The following is a 23,876-nucleotide window of genomic DNA, read 5'->3' as shown; positions in this document are numbered from 1 at the left end:
TTTGATAGTAGACAAATCACTTATTTTCTCATTCAACTCCCATCCATAACAATAATTTAAAACCAGCTAATAAACATTATGGTTTGTTAGAACTGCTACCGATTAAATCTTAAGTGTCTAATACATACAAATATAAACAGAATGTAATTAGAGCTATTTAAAGAACCCATTTTTAACTTAGATTAACCATACTTTCCATTTGCTGAGGATAAACACTCATAAATGAAACCCATTGCTGAGCAAGAAGCAATTACTTCAGTTTAAAATATTAATATGCACCGCCTTTTAAAAAGCCACGGAAAATCATTTATGTAGTGCACTGTACAGACTCAAGTCATACCCAAAAGGAAGAATGGGATAGCGTTATGAGTCCTAATCGAGAAGCAATCAACTGAGGTATGGCATGTCCTTACCCTCTATGAGGTCCATTAAACTCTTCGCTTCAATTAGCACATTGTCCAACATCATATTCCTATGTACGTTTAAGTGTGATTTAAAAGCACACACACAACACACACACACACACACACACAGAGGGGAATTTTACTGTAGAAAAATCAATTTAATCAACCTGTTTCTAGAAATAATTGAGACACATTCATAACCTAATAACTGATTTGAGCATATTAAATAAAGAGAGCCAGGAAGAGAAGGAAATGCAGACATCCCATATGCCTTAATTTCACATTTCTCACCTAAAAATACACAAAAAATGTATTGAGTCTGATTGAGTGCAGCTAACTATTCAATTCTACAGTATTTCTTGTGATATTGTAGGCTGACTAAAAAGCTTGGTTTGGGCTAGAATTAAATTCAGTGGTTAAATGCCTGCACTTTTAGTTGCTGATACTAAACCACAGGTCAAATCTGGTTACAATGAGCACCATTATCACAAAATACTTCCAAGCTGGTCCGGAAAGTCTTCAGAATAGGGCTTTGTTAATTTCATCACAGTGACACCCACTAATGGAAGACGCTAGATAGACCTATTAACCCTTGATTTGCTTGAAGTGGCTACAGTCTTTGGAAGCCTCTTTGGTTACCTCTCTGAATATAATACGGTGGTGGACGGGGATGTGGGTATTTCAATATCAGACGACAAAAGTTCATAGAATAGATTTGTGCTACTAACAGTTCGTGGTTGTGAGTATAATTGGTGTACTATTTTAAAATGGGAACTAGTTTATTCGTGACAACCAAATTTCAAGGCAGATGAATTTAGTAGATGATTTGCAGTTATGGTGATATGCCTTGAACTGTAAATAAAATTTATGATTTTAGGATCACATCTTTTTTTTCTGATTGATAACTGCAAGAAAATATATTTATTACTCTTTCTAAAGCTCAATTCAAGAACATCTAACCTTGGGTTTGATTGGGCTTCAGAAATGTTCATGCAGTCACACATTTTCTTATTTTATTTTATTTTTTATTATACTTTAAGTTATGGGATACATGTACAGAATGTGCAGGTTTGTTATATAGGTATGCAGGTGCCATGGTGGTTCGCTGCACCCATCAACCGGTCATCTACATTAGCTATTTCTCCTAATGCTATCCCTCCCATTGCCCCCAACCCCCTGGCAGGCCCTAGGGTGTTATGTTCCCCTCTGTGTCCATGTGTTTTCATTGTTCAGCTCCCAATTATGAGTGAAAACATGCCGTGGTTTGTTTTCTGTTCCTGTGTTAGTTTCTTGAGAATGATAGTTTCCAGCTTCATCCATGTCCCTGGAAAGGACATGATCTCATTCTTTTTAATGGCTGCACAGTATTCCATGGTGTATATGTGCCACATTTTCTTTATCCAGTCTATCATTGATGGGCATTTGGGTTGGTTCCAAGTCTTTGCTATTGTGAACAGTGCTGCAATACACATACGTGTGCATGTGTCTTCATAGTAGAATGATTTATAATCCTTTGGGTATATACCCAGTAATGGGATTGGTGGGTCAAATGGTATTTCTGGTTCTAGATCCTTGAGGAATCGCCACACTGTCTTCTACAATGGTTGAACTAATTTACATTCCTACCAACAGTGTAAAAGTGTTCCCATTTTTCCACATCCTCTCTAGCATCTGTTGTTTCCTGACTTTTTAATGATGGCCATTCTAACTGGTGTGAGATGGTATCTCATTGTGTTTTTGATTTGCATTTCTCTAATGACCAGTGATGATGAGCTTTTTTTCATATGTTTATTGGCTGCATAAATGTCCTCTTTTGAGATGTATTGTTCATATTCTTTGCCCACTTTTTGATGGGGTTGTTTTTTTCTTGTAAAATTGTTTAAGTTTCTTGTAGATTCTGGATATTAGCCCTTTGTCAGATGGATAGATTGCAGAAATTTTCTCCCATTCTGTAGGCTGCCTGTTCACTCTGATGATAGTTTCTTTTGCTGCACAGAAGCTCTTTAGTTTAATTAGATACCATTTGTCAATTTTGGCTTTTGTTGCCATTGCTTTTGGTGTTTTAGTCACAAAGTCTTTGTCCATGCCTATTGTCTTGAATGGTATTGCCTAGGTTTTTCTTCTAGGGTTTTTATGGTTTTAGGTTTTATGTTTAAGTCTTTAAACCATCTTGAGTTAATTTTTGTATGAGATGTAAGGAAGGGGTCCAGTTTCAGTTTTCTGCATATGGCTAGCCAGTTTTCCCAATACCATTTATTAATTGGGGAATCTTTTGCCCATTGCTTGTTTTTGTCAGGTTTGTCAAAGATCATATGGTTGTAGATGTGTTGTGTTATTTCTGAGGCCTCTGTTCTGTTCCACTGATCTATATATCTGTTTTGGTACCAGTACCATGCTGTTTTGGTTACTGTAGTCTTGTAGTATAGTTTGAAGTCAGGTAGCAGGATGCCTCCAGCTTTGTTCTTTTTGCTTAGGATTGTCTTGGCTGTACGGACTGTTTTTTTGGTTCCATATGAAATTTAAAGTAGTTTTTCCTAATTCTGTGAAGTCAATGGTAGCTTGATGAGAATAGCATTGAATCTATAAATTACTTTGGGCAGTATGGCCATTTTCATGATATTGATTCTTCCTATCCATGAACATGGAATATTTTTCCATTTGTTTGTGTCTTCTCTGATTTCCTTGGGTAGTGGTTTGTAGTTCTCCTTGAAGAGGTCCTTCACATCCCTTGTAAGTTGTATTCCTAGGTATTTTATTCTCTTTGTAGCAATTGTGAATGGGAGTTCACTCATTATTTGGCTCTCTGTTTGTCTGTTATTGGTGTATAGGAATGCTTGTGATTTTTGCATATTGATTTTGTATCTTGAGACTTTGCTGAAGTTGCTTATCAGCTTTAGGATACTTCGGGCTGAGATGATGGGGTTTTCTAGATATACAATTATGTCATCTGCAAACAGAGAGAATTTGACTTTCTCTCTTCCTATTGAATACCCTTTATTTCTTTCTCTTGCCTGATTGCCCTGACCAGAACTTCCAATACTATGTTGAATAGTAGTGGCGACAGAGGGCATTCTTGTCTTGTGCTGGTTTTCAAAGGGAATGCTTCCAGCTTTTGCCCACTCAGTATGATATTGGCTGTGGGTTTGTCATAAATAGCTCTTATTATTTTGAGATATGTTCCATCAATAGCTAGTTTATTGAGAGTTTTTAGCATGAGGAGGCATTGAATTTTATCAAAGGCCTTTTCTGCATCTTTTGAGATAATCATATGGTTTTTGTCATTGGTTCTGTTTATGTAATGGATTACATTTATTGATTTGTGTATGCTGAACCAGCCTTGCATCCCAGGTATGAAGCTGACTTGATCGTGGTGGATAAGCTTTTTGATATGCTGCTGGATTTGGTTTGCCAGTATTTCACTGAAGATTTTGCATCAATGTTAATCAGGGATATTGGCCTGAAGTTTTCTTTTTTTGTTGTGTCTCTGCCAGGTTTTGGTATCAGGATGATGCTGGCCTCTAAAATGAGTTAGGGAGGAGTCCCTTTTTTTCTGTTGTTTGGAATAGTTTCAGAAGGAATGGTACCAGCTCCTCTTTGTACCTCTGGTAGAATTCAGCTGTGAATCCGTCTGGTCCTGGGCTTTTTGTGGTTGGTAGACTATTAATTACTGCCTCAATTTCAGAACTTGTTATTGGTCTATTCAGGGATTAGACTTCTTCCTGGTTTAGTCTTGGTAGGGTGTATGTGTCCAGGAAATTATCCAGTTCTTCTAGATTTTCTAGTTTATTCACCTAGAGGTGTTTGTAGTATTCTCTGATGGTAGTTTGTATTTCTGTGGGATCAGTGGTGATATCCCCTTTATCATTTTTTATTGTGTCTATTTGATTCTTCTCTCTTTTCTCCTTTATTAGTCTGGCTAGCGGTCTATTTTGTTAATATTTTCAAAAAACCAGCTCCTGGATTCATTGGTTCTTTGAATGGTTTTTCGTGTTTTTATCTCCTTCAGTTCTGCTCTGATCTTACTTATTTCTTGTTTTCTGCTAGTTTTTGATTTTGTTTGCTCTTGCTTCTCTAGTTGTTTTAGTTGTGATGTTAGGGTGTCGATTTTAGATCTTTCCAGCTTTCTCCTGTGGGCATTTAGTGCTGTAAATTTCCCTCTATGCACTGCTTTAGTTCTGTCCCAGAGATTCTAGTACATTGTGTCTTTGTTCTCACTGGTTTCAAATAACATATTTCTGCCTTAATTTTTTTATTTACCCAGTAGTCACTCAGGAGCAGGTTGTTCAGTTTCCATGTAGTTGTGCAGTTTTGAATGAGTTTCTTAATCCTGAGTTCTAATTTGATTGCACTGTGGTCTGAGAGACTGTTATGATTTCCATTCTTATGCATTTGCTGAAGAGTGTTTTACTTCCAATTATGTGGTTAATTTTAGAATAAGTGCGATGTGGTGCTGAGAAGAATGTATATTCTGTTGATTTGAGGTGGAGAGTTCTGTAGATGCTTATTAGGTACACTTGGTCAGAGCTGAGTTCAAGTCCTGAATATCCTTGTTAATTTTCCCTCTCATTGATCTAATATTGACAGTGGGGTGTTAAAGTATCCCACCATTATTGTGTGGGAGTCTAAGTCTCTTTGTAGTTCTCTAAGAACTTTCTTTATGAATCTGGGTGCTCCTGTATTGGGGGCATGTATATTTAGGATAGCTAGCTCTTCTTGTTACATTGATCCCTTTACCATTACATAATGCCCTTCTTTGTCTTTTTTGATCTTTGTTGGTTTAAAGTCTGTTTTATCAGAGACTAGGATTGCAACTCCCGCTTTTTTTTTTTTTTTTTTGCTTTCCATTTGCTTGGTAAATATTCCTTCATCCTTTTATTTTGAGCTTATGTGTGTCTTTGCATGTGAGATGGGTCTCCTGAATACAGCACACTGATGGGTCTTAACTCTTTATTCAATTCGCCAGTCTGTGTCTTTCATTTGGGGCATTTAGCCCATTTACATTTAAGGTTACTATTGTTATGTGTGAATTTGATCCTGTCATTATGATGCTAGCTGGTTATTTTGCCAGTTAGTTGATGCAGTTTCTTCATAGTGTCGATGGTCTTTACAATTTGGAATGTTTTTACAGTGGCTGGTACCGGTTTTTCCTTTCCATATTTAGTGCTTCCTTCAGGAGCTCTTGTAAGGTAGGCCTAATGGTGACAAAATCTCTCAGCATTTGCTTGTCTGTAAAGGATTTTATTTCTCCTTCGCTTATGAAGGTTAGTTTCACTGGATATGAAATTCTGGGTTGAAATTCTTTTCTTTAAGAATGTTGAATATCGGCCCCCACTCTCTTCTGGGTTGTAGGGTTTCTGCAGAGAGATCCACTGTTAGTCTGATGGGCTTCCCTTTGCTGGTAACTGGACCTTTCTCTCTGGCTGTCCTTAACATTTTTTGCCTTCATTTCAACCTTGGTGAATCTGAAAATTACGTGTCTTGGGATTGCTCTTCTTGAGGAGTATCTTTGTGGTGTTCTCTTTATTTCCTGAGTTTGAATATTGGCCTGTCTTGCTAGGCTGGGGAAGTTCTCCTGGATAATATCCCGAAGAGTGTTTTCCAGCTTGGTTCCATTCTCCGTGTCGCTTTCAGGCACACCCATCAAACATAGGTTTGGTCTTTCCACATAGTCCCATATTTCTTGGTGGCATTGTTCATTCCTTTTCATTCTTTTTTCCCTAACCTTGTCTTCATGCTTTATTTCATCAAATTGATCTTCAATTTCCGATATCCTTTCTTCTGCTTGATCGATTCAGCTATTGATACTTGTGTATGATTCACAAAGTTCTCTTGCTGTGTTTTTCAGCTCCATCAGGTCATTTATGTTCTTCTCTAAACTGGTTATTCTAGTTAGCAGTTCCTGTAACCTTTTATCAAGTTTCTTAGCTTCCTTGCATTGGGTTAGAACATGCTCCTTTAGCTCAGGGGAGTTGATTATTACCCACCTTCTGAAGCCTACTTCTGTCAATTAATCAAACTCATTCTCCATCCAGTTTTGTTCCCTTGCTGGTGAGGAGTTGTGATCCTTTGGAGGAGAAGAGGTGTTCTGGTTTTTCGAATTTTCAGACTCTTTACACTGGTTTTTCCTCTTCTTCGTGGATTTATCTACTTTTGGTCTTTGATGTTGGTGACCTTTGGTTGGGGTTTTTGTGTGGACATCCTTTTTGTTGATGTTGATGTTATTCCTTTCTGTTTGTTAGTTTTCCTTGTAACAATCAGGCCTCTCTGCTGTAGGTCTGCTGGTATTTGCTGGAGGTCCGCTCCAGACCTTGTTTGCCTGGGTATCACCAGACGAGGCTGCAGAACAGCAAAGATTTCTGTCTGTTTCTTCCTCTGGAAGCTTTGTCTCAGAGGGGCACCCACCAGATGCCAGCTGGAGCTCTCCTGTATGAGGTGTCTGTCGACCCATGCTGGGAGGTGTCTCCCAGTTAGGAGGCATGGGGGTCAGGGACCCACTTGAGGAGGCAGTCTGTCCCTGATCAGAGCTCCAGCACTGTGCTGAGAGAGCCACTGCTCTCTTCAGAGCACGCAGGCAGGGATTTTTAAGTCTGCTGAACCTTTGCCTACAGCGCCCCTTCCCCCAGGTGCTCTGTCCCAGGTAGATGGGGGTTTTATCTATAAGCCCCTGACTGGGGCTGCTGCTTTTCTTTCAGAGGTGCCCTGCCCAGAGAGGAGGAATCTAGAGGGGCAGTCTGGCTACAGCGGCTTTGCTGAGCTGTGGTGGGCTCTGCCCAGTTCGAACTCCCTAGCGGCTTTATTTACACTGTGAGGGGAAAAACACCTACTCAGGCCTCAGTAATGGCAAACACCCCTCCCCCTACCAAGCTGGAGCTTCCCAGGTCGACTTCAGACTGCTGTGCTGGCACTGAGAATTTCAAGCCAGTGGATCTTGGCTTGCTGGATTCCATGGGGGTGGGATCCGCTGGGTTCCACGGGTGGCAGACCACTTGGATCTCTGGATTCAGCCCCCTTTCGGGGGAAGTGAAGGTTCTGTCTCGCTTGCATTCCAGGCGCCACTGGGGTATGAAAAAAAAACTCCTGCAGCTAGCTTGGTGTCTGCCCAAACAGCTGCCTGGTTTTGTGCTTGAAACCCAGGGCCCTGGTGGCGTAGGCACCCGAGGGAATCTCCTGGTCTGTGGATTGCGAAGACCATGGGAAAAGTGTAGTATCTGGGCTGGAGTGCACGGTTCCTCACAGCACAGTCCCTCAGGGCTTCCCTTGGCTAGAGGAGGGAGTTCCCAGACCCCTTGCACTTCCTGGGTGAGGCAATGTCCCACCCTGCTTCTGCTTGCCCTCCGTGGGCTGCACCCACTGTCTAACCAGTCCCAGTGAGATGAGCTGGGTACCTCAGTTGGAAATGCAGAAATCACCGCCTTCTGCATTGATCTTGCTGGGAGCTGAAGACTGGAGCTGTTCCTATTCGGCCATTTTGCCAGCCACACCAGGACCATATCTTTTGATGCCATTTAAAAAGTTATAATCAATTATTTTTATTCTGAATTATAGAAAGCTCCATTTTCATTAAAGGTAGGGAAGTGCAACAGCTTCAACAACCAGGATTTAAAACAACAACAACAACAACACCCCAACACCCAAAAAACCTTAGCAGGGAGATTTTATGGTCGGTCTTAGACAAACTTTCCAAGCAAGGATGTCAGTCTCAATTTTCTTCAATGATCTATTCTGTCCTGGTATACAGAAACATCATAAGGTTCTTTGGGTTGCTGGACATATCCCTACCCTACCATACATAGTTTTATGTTACTTTAGCTAGGTTTCTTGCCTCAACAGAACTTTCTTCTCTTCTTTATTTTCTGACAATATTTTCTCTGTTCCTTCTACCTCTTGCCTGATATCATCTCATCTAAAAATGAATTCTTGTGAATTCAGTGATAAAGACCATTCATATTTCATTTACTGTACATATTATAGTTGCATTTATGGAAGCTTTCTGGATCAATGCCTAACTGCAAGGATTGTTTCTAATGATGGAAATTTCAGGTTTATTTAAAAGATACTGAATTTTAAAGACCTTTCAAAACACACTGTATAGGTGGCTGCATATTCTATAGAACATTTATGGCTCACCATGTGTCTTTCATTAGTTATCTTTAAGTGAAAGGGTGAGGTCATGTGACTTTGGCCTGTTGCTACATCATGCCAAAACAAGGCTGTTTACAAACTTTGAAGAAAATTCAAAATAGTGATTTTACTAAGCTAACCAAATTATCTTTCCCAATCTCTAGAATCACAATAGATTCAATAGATTGAAATTTTCACTATTCCACCTTCTGAGTCAAGTAACTTGGAAACTCTAACATTGGGAAAGCTTGTTTAGGAATATTCTGATTGATGTCTCTATGCCGGTCCGGTCCCTCTCCAGTGCCATCCACCCAAACACAAAAGGAGATGCTGGATGTGTTGCTTTGCCAAATATAATGTGGACCAGAGTTCTACCAAGATTAATCTGAAACAGCGTTATTAATGGCGGCACCTCAAGGAATGACTAAGTTGCACTCCATAACTTTATAAAATTTTATAACCCATCATCTAAACTGCCTGAATTAGTTGACTTTATTGTTTGTTAAATGCTTGACAGCCAATAGATTTAATACATTGTTAATTATCCTATTCTCCTTAAAATAGTATTTTCATTTTTATAACCAAGAATATTTAGAGGCTAATTAGAAATCCGGTAATGTGAATTGTAAATTATGTGTAATTACAATAAAACTACTGAAGAATAACACACATTACTTATAAATTGTAACACTGTGATAAATTAAAGCAATTACAGGTAAACCAATAATGTTCTTTAATTAAGTAGTTATGAATGAGAATTTGTGCTTTGCATTTACAATAACCTATAAGGTTGGAGATTGCATTTATAGCTTCTGCAGAAATCAATTGCACTCTGCTGTGATACTTTGCTAAGAATAACTTCTAAGTTCATTACTGTCATTATGCCATTATCATGTAAAAACACCCAAGACTGTTAAATGTAAGTGTGCTGACAACCAATCAACCATGCTTCTTAATTATAATTATGTCACTATCTCTTCTTATGCTTTTATGAATCTGAGAAAAAGTTCATATTTCCCCCAGTCTTCACTATTGGTTGCAAAGGAATAGAAGACGCTCTGTCACACACGTACCGAAAATACTATTGTATTTGACACTAATAAGGCTATTCATCCTCGTAATTATCTTACTTCAACCTGCCGTTTATAAGATTATAGCAATATTTTTATGTTGCCACGTCTGTTTATTATTTTATATATTGTTATAAGGTTGAGGTAACTCCTTGACATGTTCAAGTTGCAATCAATGTCACAGTATGAGTAGAGAAGAGAACCCCAACAGACCATCTCTCTATTTTTAATTCAAGTTGTGTGTTTTGTGTGTTCAAACAGGTCTCTGAAGGAGAAAGAGAGCCAATACAAATTGGTGAAAAGGGAAAGAGTTGGGAGGTTCAATGATGAGAAATTGTTGATCAAGCCTATTTAAAAGATGAATATGTAAAAAAGTAAGAAAAAGATTCTGAATTATTCAGGTATATGCATATTATTAATTTGCTTTGAGGCATTAACAATGAACAGTTCTCCAACAAGTAAGGAATGATTAGACTAGTAGCATAACATAATATTCCAAATACAGTATTTTGAATATTCTCGAGTGATATACCCAACCAGGGGAAGTCATGTGCATGGTAAAGACTACACATATCAATGATGATTGTCAGGTCTGAGATTTCACCCTGCTATAAGCTAGTAAACTAGCCAATTAATGCTTCATGGATACTGGCACAAAACACAAGACTCCTGGGTCAGAAACAAAGGACTTCGGCACTCAAAGCTCAATCAACAGCATGAGCATCATCATGTTTGGGTTTGTTTCCTTTGTCCCTTCTTCAGATCTCATGGGAGTGATGTGGAGGGGCCCAGATGGATGCTATATGCACAGTGGGTTTGTCTGTAGCCAGGGAACACTGAATTTGGGGAATCTATTGCTTTTAGAGCAAGCAGTAAGAAAACAAGTTCTTTGTCCCAGAGAGAGGCTTGACATCATCTCTCTAGGTTGCTCTGCAAACATGACCCTGAGAAATAGCCCCAGAAAAGAGCAGTCAGCGCTTTGCATTCTTGATAAACCCAGTAAGACATGTAAGAGCCCAAGAGACTGAGGGGGGACTGTCTTTCCCAACAATTAGCATAAATTAGTATACTCATATAATGAATGTACAGTTAATATACTCAGGAGTTTGATGTACAACTAGGTACAACAACAGTTTTTACCCACTGATTTTAAGTTCAAAATTCTGTTCCTAGAACTATGCTTACCTCCATACATTAAAAATTATTTAAAATGACACAAGAAACTCCTGGGAAGAGGTCTCTTTTGATCTACTTCCTTGATGTATTGCTCTTCAAATGATGTTTCCAGTCTATCATTTCTTTTGAAACACTCACTCACACTGTTTCCTTTCCTGTCTTTATTCACTTCTTATCCAATTAACTTTCAAATTGTGCCCTTAATGAAATGGTAGTTTAATATGTTTGTTTACATCTTGATTTACTTGGTATATTTAATAGTGGGGGCTAGTAATGGGCTTTGATAAGCCATTTAATACAAATTTCTTAAAGGAAATGCAGAGCATTTGAAGCCTTAGTGTATTTTTATTCTCTATGTCCAAAGTCAATTTTCAGGTTTTAATTAGTTTTGCAGAATGATCCTCTGAACTTTTTAGGCAACAGGGCCACAGTTTAATGTGTCCCCAGAATTTATGATATCCAAACTCTAAAGTTTTCTGTAACTGGTCCCCAACTCTTTTCCAACCCTTTTTCATTTTTTTTTTCATGAAAATTGTGTTGTTCTCTGCCATGCCCACTCATCTCTTTTATTTGGTTTAATAATTTTCTGTATTTCATAGTGAACAACCTTGGTGGTCCCTCATGCTGATTGATTGTGTCACTTCATCTAATGAACAGGACTAGGAAGGGCACCTTAAGGAAACAACATCATCATTTCCTTCTCCTGTCACCTTTCAACCTACCTTCAGCAAACTGTAGTTCCAGACCTTGGGGTAAAAATATCAAGTAATCTCATACTTTTAAAGATTACTCTCAGGTAAAAAGTTAATGGCCCCTCAGGTGTGGCTTTAAAAAGTTGAATTCAGGGTCAAACCAAAACCTCAAATCTTTTTCTTATTTTTTCTTCCCAATACACCAGAAACACACACACACACACACACACACACACACACACACACACACACGCACACATACCCACACACCTGCTTTGCTTCTGCTGGGGAGGAACCTGATGATGGTTGTGTAGCTCACTCCCAGCTCAGCTCTTTCTGTTCCAGTTGGCCACCATGTTGGTACTGGAAAAGTCAGACATCAGTCTCTGGGTTCCTGAGATGCCAAAGATACACACTAAACATTTTGGGTGGCTATCCTTAAGTCCTCCTCAACTGAATTAAGTTTACAAAGAAACACTCCCCTGCTGGTATGGTACCACAACTCCCCAGCAACTTCCCAAAGGAATTCTTAATCCTCTTGCACTGGATCAGTCCTCAATGTCTGTTTCATACCTTTGAGGTGGTTTGGCACCTGTGGCATTGCTCCCAGGTTTTGTTTTATTTTGGGGAGTGGGGACAGTATCTCATCTGAAAATTCAATATATGCAGAAGAAACAAGGCTAACATCCTATTAAAGTTGCCTTTTTGTATTTAATTATTTTTTGAATTTATTATTTATTTTTCGTCACTCTTACTATGTTGCAAGCCTTTTGAGGAATAGGGTCCATTTCTGATACTTTTTCTTTGATCAATGAATTGAGATTGTCAATTTATATACCTTCAGGGACAGAGGGGAATATAAATATATACATGAATGGAGCAGACAGATAGGAAGAAATGAGGAGAATTAAACTTCTTTTTTTTTTTAAAGGAGAAGTCAAGCATCTAGAATTTTATGGAAATTACTGATGTATTAATTGAAAACCCACAAACACATTAAAGTCATGTCTGCCCAAAGCCAAAATAATCAGTACATTTAATATAACAAAATAACTCCATTATTGGGAATAAATGAAAATAATAATTGAATATTTGACTTTTAAACTTGTTGTAGTTAAGCTTTAATTAATATAAATAATTGGAATCAATTTAACAAACTGTTCTTTCATTTAAAAAATAGTCTTCCTGTAGACTAAGATAATTTAGAAGTTAGTTTATTATTTTCTTATCGTTTAGGTTATGAGTAATTAAAAAACATATTTACCTTCTGTTTTGAGAAAGTTAGTTTCTAAGTAAACAGTGTCTTAACAGGTTGAATTGTTCCAACTGTTTTCTAAAAGTTAAGGAAAAGCTATAACTATTTATTGTCTTTTATTACGTTATTTACTGTTAGAATGAATAGGCAAATTTTATTAATACTATTCAGAAATCCATGAAAAATTATAATTCATGAATGAAAAATTAAATGTAGCAAACTATTTATTTGAAATTACTTTCACCCACAAATAAAATGCATTGTCCAGTGCTTTCCTGTAGGCTAGTAAGGCCATGAAAGACTTTTGAAGAGAAGAAACTGATGAAAAGTGAGAAACAGAAAAGTAGCCTAAGAAAATATTTTCATTGTATAATAACAAAATTAAGGAGTTGGTTAGATGTCTGAGGAACAGGCCAGGAGTGGCGGCTCACGCCTGTAATCCCAGCACTTTGTGAGGCCGAGGTGGGCGGATCATTTGAGGTCAGGAGTTTGAGACCAGCCTGACCAACATGGTAAAACCCTGTCTCTGCTAAAAATACAAAAATTAGCCAGGTGTCATGGTGGGCACCTGCAGTCCCAGCCTTTCAGGAGGTTGAGGCATGAGAATCTCTTGAACCTGGGAGGCGGAGGTTGTAGTGAACTGAGATCATGCCACTGCATTCCAGCCTGGGCCACAGAGCAAGAACCTGTCTCAAAAAAAAAAAAAAAAAAGAAAAAAAAAAGAAGTCTGAGGAACTATGCTGAGATGCTGAGATGCTGAGCGCTGAGTCGGGAGAGGAGCTGAGAGCTCCTGAACTGATGTGTAGGGTGCTGGTGCAGAACTTTTCCTCCCAGCTCCAACCAGGAGCTTTCTTCCTACTTCTGTGATATCTTGCTTCTTCTCTGCCCTTGAGGATTTTATCTCCAAGAAACAGATGAGAAAAAGAGCAATTACATTTCACTGAATGCCTACTTGGAAAGTTTCTGGGTTTCATTAAAAGTAAAACAAACCAAAAAAGAGAGATGCTTTTAAAATTAATACATGTTATGTGCTATAGATAACTGGGGTAGTGCCACTGGGCTGTTTCTATCGATCCCTTTTACATTGTTCTACTTTTCTTTTTCCTATACCTACCGCCTTTGAATGCACACTATAATATGCTTATATGTGCAGTTTACTCTTTAGGTTCTGTATCTTTCTGCCAAAAATGTAAGCTCCACGAATGTAGGGACCTTTGCTTGCTTTGTTTGCTGATGTGTTCAAGCACTCATAAGAGTGCCAGGCACACAGTAAGTGCACAATAAATATTTTTAGACTGTTCTATAAAGAATGCATAGGATAAAAGGAATGGCTATTGGGAGATACTGTAATAGACCTGAGAAAGGATTTCTTTAAAATCAGGAAAGATAGAAAACCAATGGAATATGTTAAATTCTTTTTATCAGGCCTCTCAAGTTACTTAGACACAATACATTCAATAAATTCCAAGTCCTGCTGCTTCTACGCTTTTTTTGTTTGTTTGTTTTTAGGCAGAATCTCGCTGTCACCAGGCTGGATTGCAGTGGCGCGATCCCGGCCACTGCAACCTCTGCCTCCCAGGTTCAAATGATTCTCCTGCCTCAGCCTCCCAAGAAGCTGGGATTACAAGCACACGCCACCATGCCCAGATAACTTTTGTAATTTTAGTAGAGACGGGGTTTCACCGTGTTGGCCAGGATGGTCTCTATCTCCTGACCTTGTGATCCGCCCCCCCTCAGCCTCCCAAAGTGCTGGGATTACAGGTGTGAGCCACCGTGCCTGGCCTGCTTCTACTCTTAAAATACATCTCAAACACACTACTCCATTTCTATTTGTGTCATACTTTCAACAACCCTTTTTCTAGATGTCTCAACAGCTTCCTTGTCTTTTCATCTCAGGGGCTTACATCAAATAAGTCATCTTCAATCATTCACAGGCTTGAGCCGATTTATGTATTACTCTTCTGTGTTAGACATGGAGATAATGTTTATTAGCTGGTTTTACATAGTTCCTGCTTTCACGGAATTTACAGTTTAATTTGGCAGAAGGGCATTAAACAAGTAATGATCCAAATACCTATAGAATTATAATTCTAATTCGATGTTGGAAAGGACAGTTTGCCTTGAAGGTATAACTAGGGGAACTAATCTAGCCTAGAATATCAGAGGATAATTTCTTCCTGAGAAAGTGATGTGTATGCTGAGATTTGAGAGAAAGTAGGGCATTTCCCAAGGGAAGAAGGGGAGAAAGTCTTTTAGGGGGAACAGAATATGTTAAACCCCTGGGGTGGGAGGGCTGGGAGCACCATCATGAGTTAAAAATCTGCTTGGTTGAAACCAGGTGATGTATGACTTGAAGGGGCCTGATATGGATTTTAGACTTTATTCTAACAGCAATGAGAAGCCACAGAAGGATTTTACTTGAAGAATAAACTTGACCCAAATCTGTAAAATCACACTGCATGTATTGGAGTTTTCTTCAAGCCTCAGTAGCTCCCTAATGCCTGCTGGGTACAGATCTTAATAATATCTTAGCCTGTAACTCAAAATTGTACACGTTACTCATAGTGTTTAATCTTAGCTTTTTCCAATGATACACACTGGACTACCTCTGGCTCCCTGAACCACCTTCCTGTCCCTCACAGTCAATCTTCTGTGTTCTCCTCTCCTCTCTTCTCCTCTCCTCTTTTCTCCCCTCCCCTTACCCCTTCCCCTCCCCTTCCCTCCTCTCCTCCCCTCTCTGCTTCTCCTCTCTCCTTTCTTTCATTCCTTTCTTTCTGATGGAATGCCTATTCTGCCTTCTTGGTTTAATATAATCTGTTCCAAATATATCATTAGATTCAGATCAATTATTGTCTCATCTTTTTCTTTGAATCACTTTTACAGCATGTATAATATTCTTCTCATGGAATAGTGATTTTCTTTCTATCAAAACTCCATTAAAATACCTTTTCCTTAAGGACTATGTCTGATTCTTATTTGATATCTCACAAGAAATTCCCCATACTGAGCACATAATAGCATGTGCTTTGTGGGTGTTTGTGAAATAAAGTATCTAATACAGTCTTCCTGAATCCAAAGGAATGTGCTGGAAACATTCAGAAGATTATTGCAAACACTAAAACATGACAGTGGCCTTTTCTTTCTCAGCCCAAACAGGTAAAGGAGCAGGATAAAATATGCCTATGTGAATGTAAGCAGCCTTCTGGCTTCACTTATCTACTAATCCAGCCCAGACACACTCTAAGTCATTTTAATTTTGCCTTCTAACAGTTGAAAATGCCTTGTCCTCCTGATCTCCTAGTGTGGCCTTCAACCACTGACAATTTTTATTTCACGGAAAAAGCAGGAGACTGGGAGAAAACAGCCCAGGGTTCAAACTTGACTTCCGTGGCTAAAACCAAATTCTAAAACCCTTCAATTTGGCCTGATCATCTGTAAATGGACAGGTGACAAGGCTTGTAATGCTAAATAATGAGCAAAGATACATAAAGAACCTATCCTAGTACCTGGTGCATAAAAGGGGCTCAATGACCATCAATTCACTTACGGTATCCTGCCCACAGTCTCCTGGTTCAGTTGAAAATTTGTCTCTTTTTCTTCCTAAATCTCACTTCACCATCTTTGTTATTTATATCATTCATCCCGTCTTCTTCGGGATGTAGCTCATTAATTATCTCCTCCTTTCCCTCTCTCAGCGTTAGTCATCTTTTCCCTTGACTTATTCCTTCTGTTCTGCCTTCAAACATGCTCAGCTCTCTACATTCCCAAACATGTTATATTTTAGCAGCCATTTTACGCATTCATTCATCCAAAAGCAATGAAAAACAACATATGTGGACAATGCTAGGTACCGGGGCTATAAGAATGAATATAATACTGTCATATGTTTTGTACCATATTAGGAGAGACATGATATATAAACAAATCATTATTTAGTTAACATCATATAATAACCCAATAGCAACCCCTGAAAAGTTCTGTGGAAGCATTGAAAGGAGGCATTCATTTTGCCTGCAAGATTAGGGGTGTCCTCACACAGGAGGAGATACCTGAGATAGGTTGTGAGGCCATCGGTAGCGATTAGGAGGTATTTTATTTTGAAGGGCCAGTATTAGCAAAGGCAAAAGGTATTAAAAATTAGGACCTGCTAAAGAAGGGCAAATAATATAGAGTTGATTGTAGCAAATGGTGTCAGTTGAGTATGATCTTAATTGGGAGAACTTTGAAGTCTTCAGGCAATGGGAGCCATCGAAACATTTTAACCAAAGGAGTGATATCACTAAATGTGGCTTTTAGAAAGATAACTTTGGGTAGAAAGAAGAACGGTTGAAGAAAGGAAAGGTTAGAAGTAGAAAGTGCAGTTGAGAGGTGATTGCAATAGACAAGGCTAAGATGCGATTTGGCTTTTGCTCTACCACCATCTTCTCCATTGAACATCACCAGTCACATTGCTTCTCAGCCTCCTGGCTAAGCTCAGGTGTGACTATCACCAATCACATCCTATGGACTGTAGGATACAGTAAATTTCTCTTCAAAGTTTAGCCTGTTAACTTCCTTTAAAATTCAAGAGCGAGAAAAATTGTTAAGTACAATGAGTTCTGAGTTCCTCTTCAAAGAACTAATATGTCAGTATGTTCAACTTCCCTGTTCTTTGTTCTCCATTTTAAAGTTTGACTTCCTTGTTCTTTACCCTCCTTGCCTCTAGTTTCAGTAAACAACCCTCTCCTAGCCTCTGTTGCCTGTTCTGTCCTTAGGCATCCTTAGTCACCTGTTCTGTAACTGTCCCTCCCTGCCAAAACTGCTTACCCCACCACTCTGGCTTGTACCCTTGCTCTCTTTAAAATAGCCATTTGGAATTAGCTTAGACTGTGAGGTCTAACCCTAGCCTCAGGGTTAGAAAAGACACAGCAGTAGGGACTAGCTGGGTTAGGAATAAGACCCCCTTCCCCTCCCTTGTCCGGTGTGCTCTTGCCATTACTCCATCTGCAAGATGCAACCTTCTATAGAAGTAAATTGCCTTGCTGAGAAAATTTTTGCCTGAGTGCTATTTTCACTTGGTGGCACTGAGCATTTACTTACAACAGGACCAAATTAAATGGCACTTTCTCAGACCTCGACTTCCTTTGTTTGCAAGGTATATTTTATATCTCAAATCATCCAGTTCTTCTCAGATCTCCTTCCTGTCTTGGCTGCTGTGTCAGTGCACATAGCTCATTAACCTTATCACTCTTTCATTCCCGCATGGGTTCCTGCTTCGGTGAGATGGACAATTCATCCCGGTCTATTTTCTTATCCTCTCCGTGTTATTTTGCATATATTCCTACTCTCACCCATGTATTCAAGCATCCTTTCTAAGCAGATTAAAATCAAACATGTGACCTTTGTACCATTACTGCTTTAGAGCCTCCTCCATTTATGCATTTCCGAAGGTCTGCTGGATATTTCTGCACAGAAGCCCCGCCAGCTCATTGACTTTAGCATGCTGTAACTCTACTTCAAAGTCACGTTTCCTTGCATCTTCCCCAACAGTGCCACCTTTCTTCTTATCTCTCAAGTAGAGATTCAAAATCCTGAGCTGCACCTCTTACTTTTCTTTCATCACCTGCCACAATCTTTTTTTTTTTTTTTTTTTTTTGAGATAGTCTTGCTTTGTGGCCCAGGCTGGAGTGTAGCAGCATGATCTCAGCTCATTGCAACTTCCACCTCCTGGGCTCAAGGGATTCTTCTGCCTCAGCCTCCAGGGTAGCTGGGATTACAGGTTAATTTGTATTTTTAGTGGAGACAGGGTTTCACTGTGTTGGCCAGGCTGGTCTCGAAATCCTGACCTCAAGTGACCCACTCATCTCGGCCTCTCAACATGTTGGGATTACAGGCATGAACCACCGCACCAGACCACCTGCACCAATCTTAAAAACCCTCATGTTGCTTCTTCCTGAGCAATGGTTCTTCAGTCATTTCATTCTTTCCATCCCCACTGCTACTGTTCTAGCTACTTATTTTATTGACTCCTATCACATTTATCACTATACCATTCATGTTAGAGAAATTTGTGTATGCTCATCATATTCTCTAGATTTTAAGCATCATGAGGGCAGTATGTATCAAAGCTTGGAATGAAAATTCCTAATGAAGCTTGGAGACCTATCCTATCAGAATCCTGTCATGTAAGTTTATCCAACTAAGCTGTCAACTTCCCCTTGCCTTTTCCTCTTCCTCGTTCCGGAAAGCTCCAATGTGGAATTTGAGCTGAAGATCAGCCCAGTGCTTAAAATCACAATAGCTTAAATAGCTCTGTGGCCCTGGCCCACCTGTCTCTGCTTTTATTAAAGTACTAGGTTTCTTCACTTTCGAGACAGTATCCCCAGTGTGTGATCCTGAAATACACTTGAGGTACAAAGATTCTGTGTCTTGTGAGTTGTAGCAAGATGCCTTATTTGTAGTAGGCCATAATTATTTGCTGAATGACTAACAATTTATCTAATCTAATTGATTTCTAAGCCATGGATATTTGTATGTTATTTGTGTATTTTAATGTACATAATCATTAAAACATTAGCAAGTATTTTCTGCCCATTTTAACAGCTCATTACCTTCTATATCATGTTATATCCTGGTTTATATAAGAACATCTGTGTCTAATATATTCCTGTAAATCATCCTTGTTCATTTTCATAAGGATATTAGACTCAGCAAATACGTGTCATGTGGATTTTTATGTGCCAGCCTCTAAACATCACAAAAACTTCCCAGAACCAGAGATAACTGCACTGAATCAGCTGTTCCCAAGTTTACTTTTAACCATTGCTCAAATTAGATATCTATGAGCTCCCCTTAGAGTCCAATCCCAGACTGCCAGCTGCTCCAGATGTAAGGAGCTTTTATAGCCTTCAAACACATTTTATCTGTCATCATTTTCATCAACACGAATATCTTTCTCTTTATTCTCTCTCATAGAACCTGGTAAACAAGGAAAGAAAAAAGCTTGGCTTTATTGTAACTCCAAAGAGGTCAGTCTGTGGGGGAAAAAAACAACACAGCATGTCTCTCTTTGCATCTCTTTCCATGCAGTTCTTCAAAGGTTTGTCAACCACCACCTTAATCCATTTATTGAAGACGCCCAGTTTTCCAGGTGACCTTTTCTTTGGAATTCATTGGAAATGCAGCTTGAAGTGATAGAAAAGCAATGAAGAATGCAGGAAGGTTTCAGCGCTAATTTTGTCTCTACACATTAACAGATCATGTGTTCTGACCAAATTACCCACTTTTTCTCATCTGTAAAATGGGCAGTGATTTCGAGAGGGTTAAACATGAAAAATGATTATAACATTTTTAAATAACATAAGCTACAAATAAATTTGCATACCTTTTGATCCTAATCACAGGGTTGGGATGTACTCAAATAAGTTTGCCAAGATGTAAAGTAAAAGGATGCGCATTGCAGCAGCATTGACAGTAGGAAACAACTGGAAAAAGCTAATGAAACTGCGAAAAGGGAGCTGGAATGGAAACGATGAGACAGCCATATCGTGGGATATTATGGAGTCACTTTTTAAAAGTCGCATGGTTTTGCATAGCTTATAGGGAAATGTTTCCAAGGAGGAGTATTAAGAGGAAAAAGTGAGGCCAGGCACAGTGGCTCACACTTGGTATCTCAGCACTTTGGGAGGCTGTGCGGCAGGTGGATTACCTGAGCCTAGAAGTTCCAGATTAGCCTGGACAACATAGTGAGACTCCTCTCTAAAAAAAAAAAATATATATATGTATATATACACACACACACACAAGTGTATTTATATATATATACACACATGTGTATATTTAATATATATATGTATATACATGTCTATATGTGTGTATATATGTATATATGTATATATGTGTATATATGTATATATGTATATATGTGTATATATGTATATATGTATATATGTGTATATATGTGTATATATATATGTATATATGTGTGTGTATATATATATATATATACACTTTTTTTTTTTGAGGCAGAGTCTTGCTCTTTCGCTCAGGCTGGAGTGCAGTGGCACAATCTCGGCTCACTGCAACCTCCACCTCCCAGGTTCAAGTGATTCTCCTGCCTCAGACTCCCAAGTAGCTGGGACTACAGGTGTATTTTTAGTAGAGGTGGAGATTCACCATATTGGCCAGGCTGGTCTTGAACTCCTGACCTCAGGATCTGTCCTCAGCCTCTCAAAGTGCTGGGATTACAGGCGCAAGCCACTGCGCCCGGCCTGTATATATATTTTATAAAGAGTAAAAAGTGAGGTATAGAGCACTTATTTAGCATGTTATAAGGTATAAATAAGAAAAGAATGTGTGTGCACATAGGCTACTATATATATGCACAGATATATTCTGGACTAAAACATAAAACTGATAAAACGACCAACTTAGAATAGAATAATTGAGGACAGGAAGGTGTCATTACTTTATGTCACACATGTGTCTACATTTGTATACGTTTTATTTTCTTTATAAAAATAGCAAGAGTAACATGAATAATATAACAATGAGACTTTTTGATATTCTTTTGTATACATTTGTTTAAAAAACTAATATATAACCTGAAAATAAATGTAAAAAATTCTATAAAATTTCAGTGGATATATTGACATAAGCCTAGAAGTTCCAGACTAGCCTGGACAACATAGTGAGACTCCTCTCTAAAAAAAAAAATATATATATATATATATATACACACACACACACACGTGTATTTATATATATACACACATATGTATATTTAATATATATATGTGTATATACATGTCTATATATATGTGTATATATGTATATATATATGTATATATGTGTATATATATACATTTTTTTTTTTTGAGATACAGTCCTGCTCTTTCGCTCAGGCTGGAGTGCAGTGGCACAATCTCGGCTCACTGCAACCTCCACCTCCCAGGTTCAAGTGCTTTGTCATCATACAAAGAATACCAACATTCAGTCATAGACTCAAAGAAAAATTAAGTCTAGAAGATGTGCTGCTTGTAGTGATTTGGTATTGCGTAGGTTAATGCTATACACCGTATTGGGGAGAGTATGTAATCAGCTTTTATCAAGTACCTGCTGTTTCCTTTGCCCGCGAACACCTAGCGTGTAGGCGTAGAAGGATTGGAAGGCAGCTCTTGTTCATTGCATCATATTGCTTTTTAAAATCTAAAAAATCATTACTGGATAATACATGAACAAATATAGTATGATGTGGGTGGGGAAATTCTCCCCAGCTGTGCTGAGGCAATGAGCATGTGGATCTGGAAGAACAGCAGCCGGGCTGAGTCACCATGTCTGCCCCCTGAGTTGTTGGGTGAGGCGGCTGGACCTAGGGAATTCTGATGATTTGCCCAAGGTGAGCTAGATGAGCTGAACAGGGACTGTGTTTCTAATCAGCCCATTTCAGTATGGGGCTTTATCTGTGGCAACAAACATTCTGTGGTCAAGATGTGGGGAATAGACCCACCTGATTTAGTCCCCACAATACCATAGAAGGTGTTTATTTTATGAATAAAGATATTCAAAATCACAGAGATTAAATAATTTGCACAAAGACACAGGGCTAAATGATAGCAGAACTGGAATTTAAATTCCCATCATCTGACTCACTCCATTGTTTATTGTCTTAATGACAGGAGTGAAGATACACAAGTGGGAATTGATAAGGTGTGTAGGGAAAACAGTTAGCTGAAGGCTTGTTAAAAAAGCCGAGATAAATTCTTCTAGGTGCCAGTAGTATGACAGTCAGAAATGAATTCAGCAAGGGAAGGCAGAAGTCAAGTTGCAAAACCAGTGAAATGAAGATTTCCAGGAGACTCTATGGAGCTAGCCTATAAATGTTATGTTCAAATATTCTAATACCTATAGCCAAATAGTGGGAGTATTAATAAAAACCTCTACACCTTGCTTGCACTTCTTTTTCCCACAGGTCAAATCTGCAATCCACTTTAAGGTTAATGGCTGTGTCTTTGAGGTATATTTAGTGTGTTCACCTTTTAAGGGTCACACACATAACTATGATAACCTGATTTATCACCTATACTGTGTAACACTATCTTTTACTCCAAATGAAAAATTAAACTTCCTACAAACGCCATAAAATGCATATTAAAATATCATGCGCAGGGCGAATAAAAATTTTACATAATGACAGGTTTAATTTTGTTTATTCTGTTAGCATCTATTCTTGAAAACTGGGCCTCGAATTTCTCTATTTATGCTCCTAAATTCAGAATAGTCTAAAATGTCATTTTTATTATTCCTTATATTAGAGTGCTTAAAATTAAAAACATTCATCAGAAAATTGCTGTCTTTAAAACGTATCACCCAATATGGAATGTAAATATTAAATTTAAATATTTTAAAATTAAATTATTATTGAATTTATAATTGCATGAGCACAGTGTAGTTGGGTTATGTGTGGGTGGACAGCTGTGTTCTCAGGCAGAAATATGTCCCTTAACACCACTTTAAAAGCCACAAACCAAAAACCTTCAGCTGCCAGACTGAGGACAGAAAGGTTACCGAAAGCCAAAGAGAAACTGTCACTACTAGACATTTCGAATCAGTCCCTAATTATTGAAAGTCACTTTAAAATATATGGGCACATTGAATTTTCAAAACTGCCTTTATGGAACTAACAACCTAAGAATTAACTGATTTTTTTTCAGCAAAGAAACTATAAATAAATGCAAAGGAAGAAAGGATGGAATAAGACAAATACAGTGACTTGCACTCCCAGGTCTGAAATATAAACATACGACCATTTGATTTAAAAATAGAACTTGTATAGCTTTAGCACTCTAGTCAAAAATACATGTTGTCTTAATAAGATGGTAACAAACCCTTATGCGCAAGAAATAGACAATATAAACTTCATGTATGATGCCGGTTCTAGTTTGTAAATAGTAAATACTTCTTTAAATGTGTAGAGTGTCTCATGCATTTCAGAACATGACACGTTCATTGTTTCGTCTGAATCTTGAAACACGGAGGTACCTTTCTACTCATTCAAGCAGTTGGCCTCGCTCAGGATCTGCTCAGATCCCACTTGCTCTATGATTCCCGCGTTGGCCGCCCCAGATGGGCATAATTCTCCCTCCTCTGAGAGCTTCTGGAGGTAATGATCTCACAGGGA

The 23,876-nt window shown here is 38.5% G+C and overlaps 1 protein-coding gene across 1 annotated transcript in view; it reads right to left on the bottom strand.

Annotated features, from left to right (window-relative positions):
- TENM3 (teneurin transmembrane protein 3) overlaps positions 1 to 23,876 on the bottom strand; it is a 2,305,387-nt gene that overhangs the window by 862,382 nt on the left and 1,419,129 nt on the right. The window lies entirely within an intron of this gene.

Source organism: Symphalangus syndactylus, chromosome 4 (genome assembly GCF_028878055.3).
Source record: "Symphalangus syndactylus isolate Jambi chromosome 4, NHGRI_mSymSyn1-v2.1_pri, whole genome shotgun sequence".
NCBI lineage: Eukaryota > Metazoa > Chordata > Mammalia > Primates > Hylobatidae > Symphalangus > Symphalangus syndactylus.
This window is presented reverse-complemented; position numbering and strand designations above follow the sequence as displayed.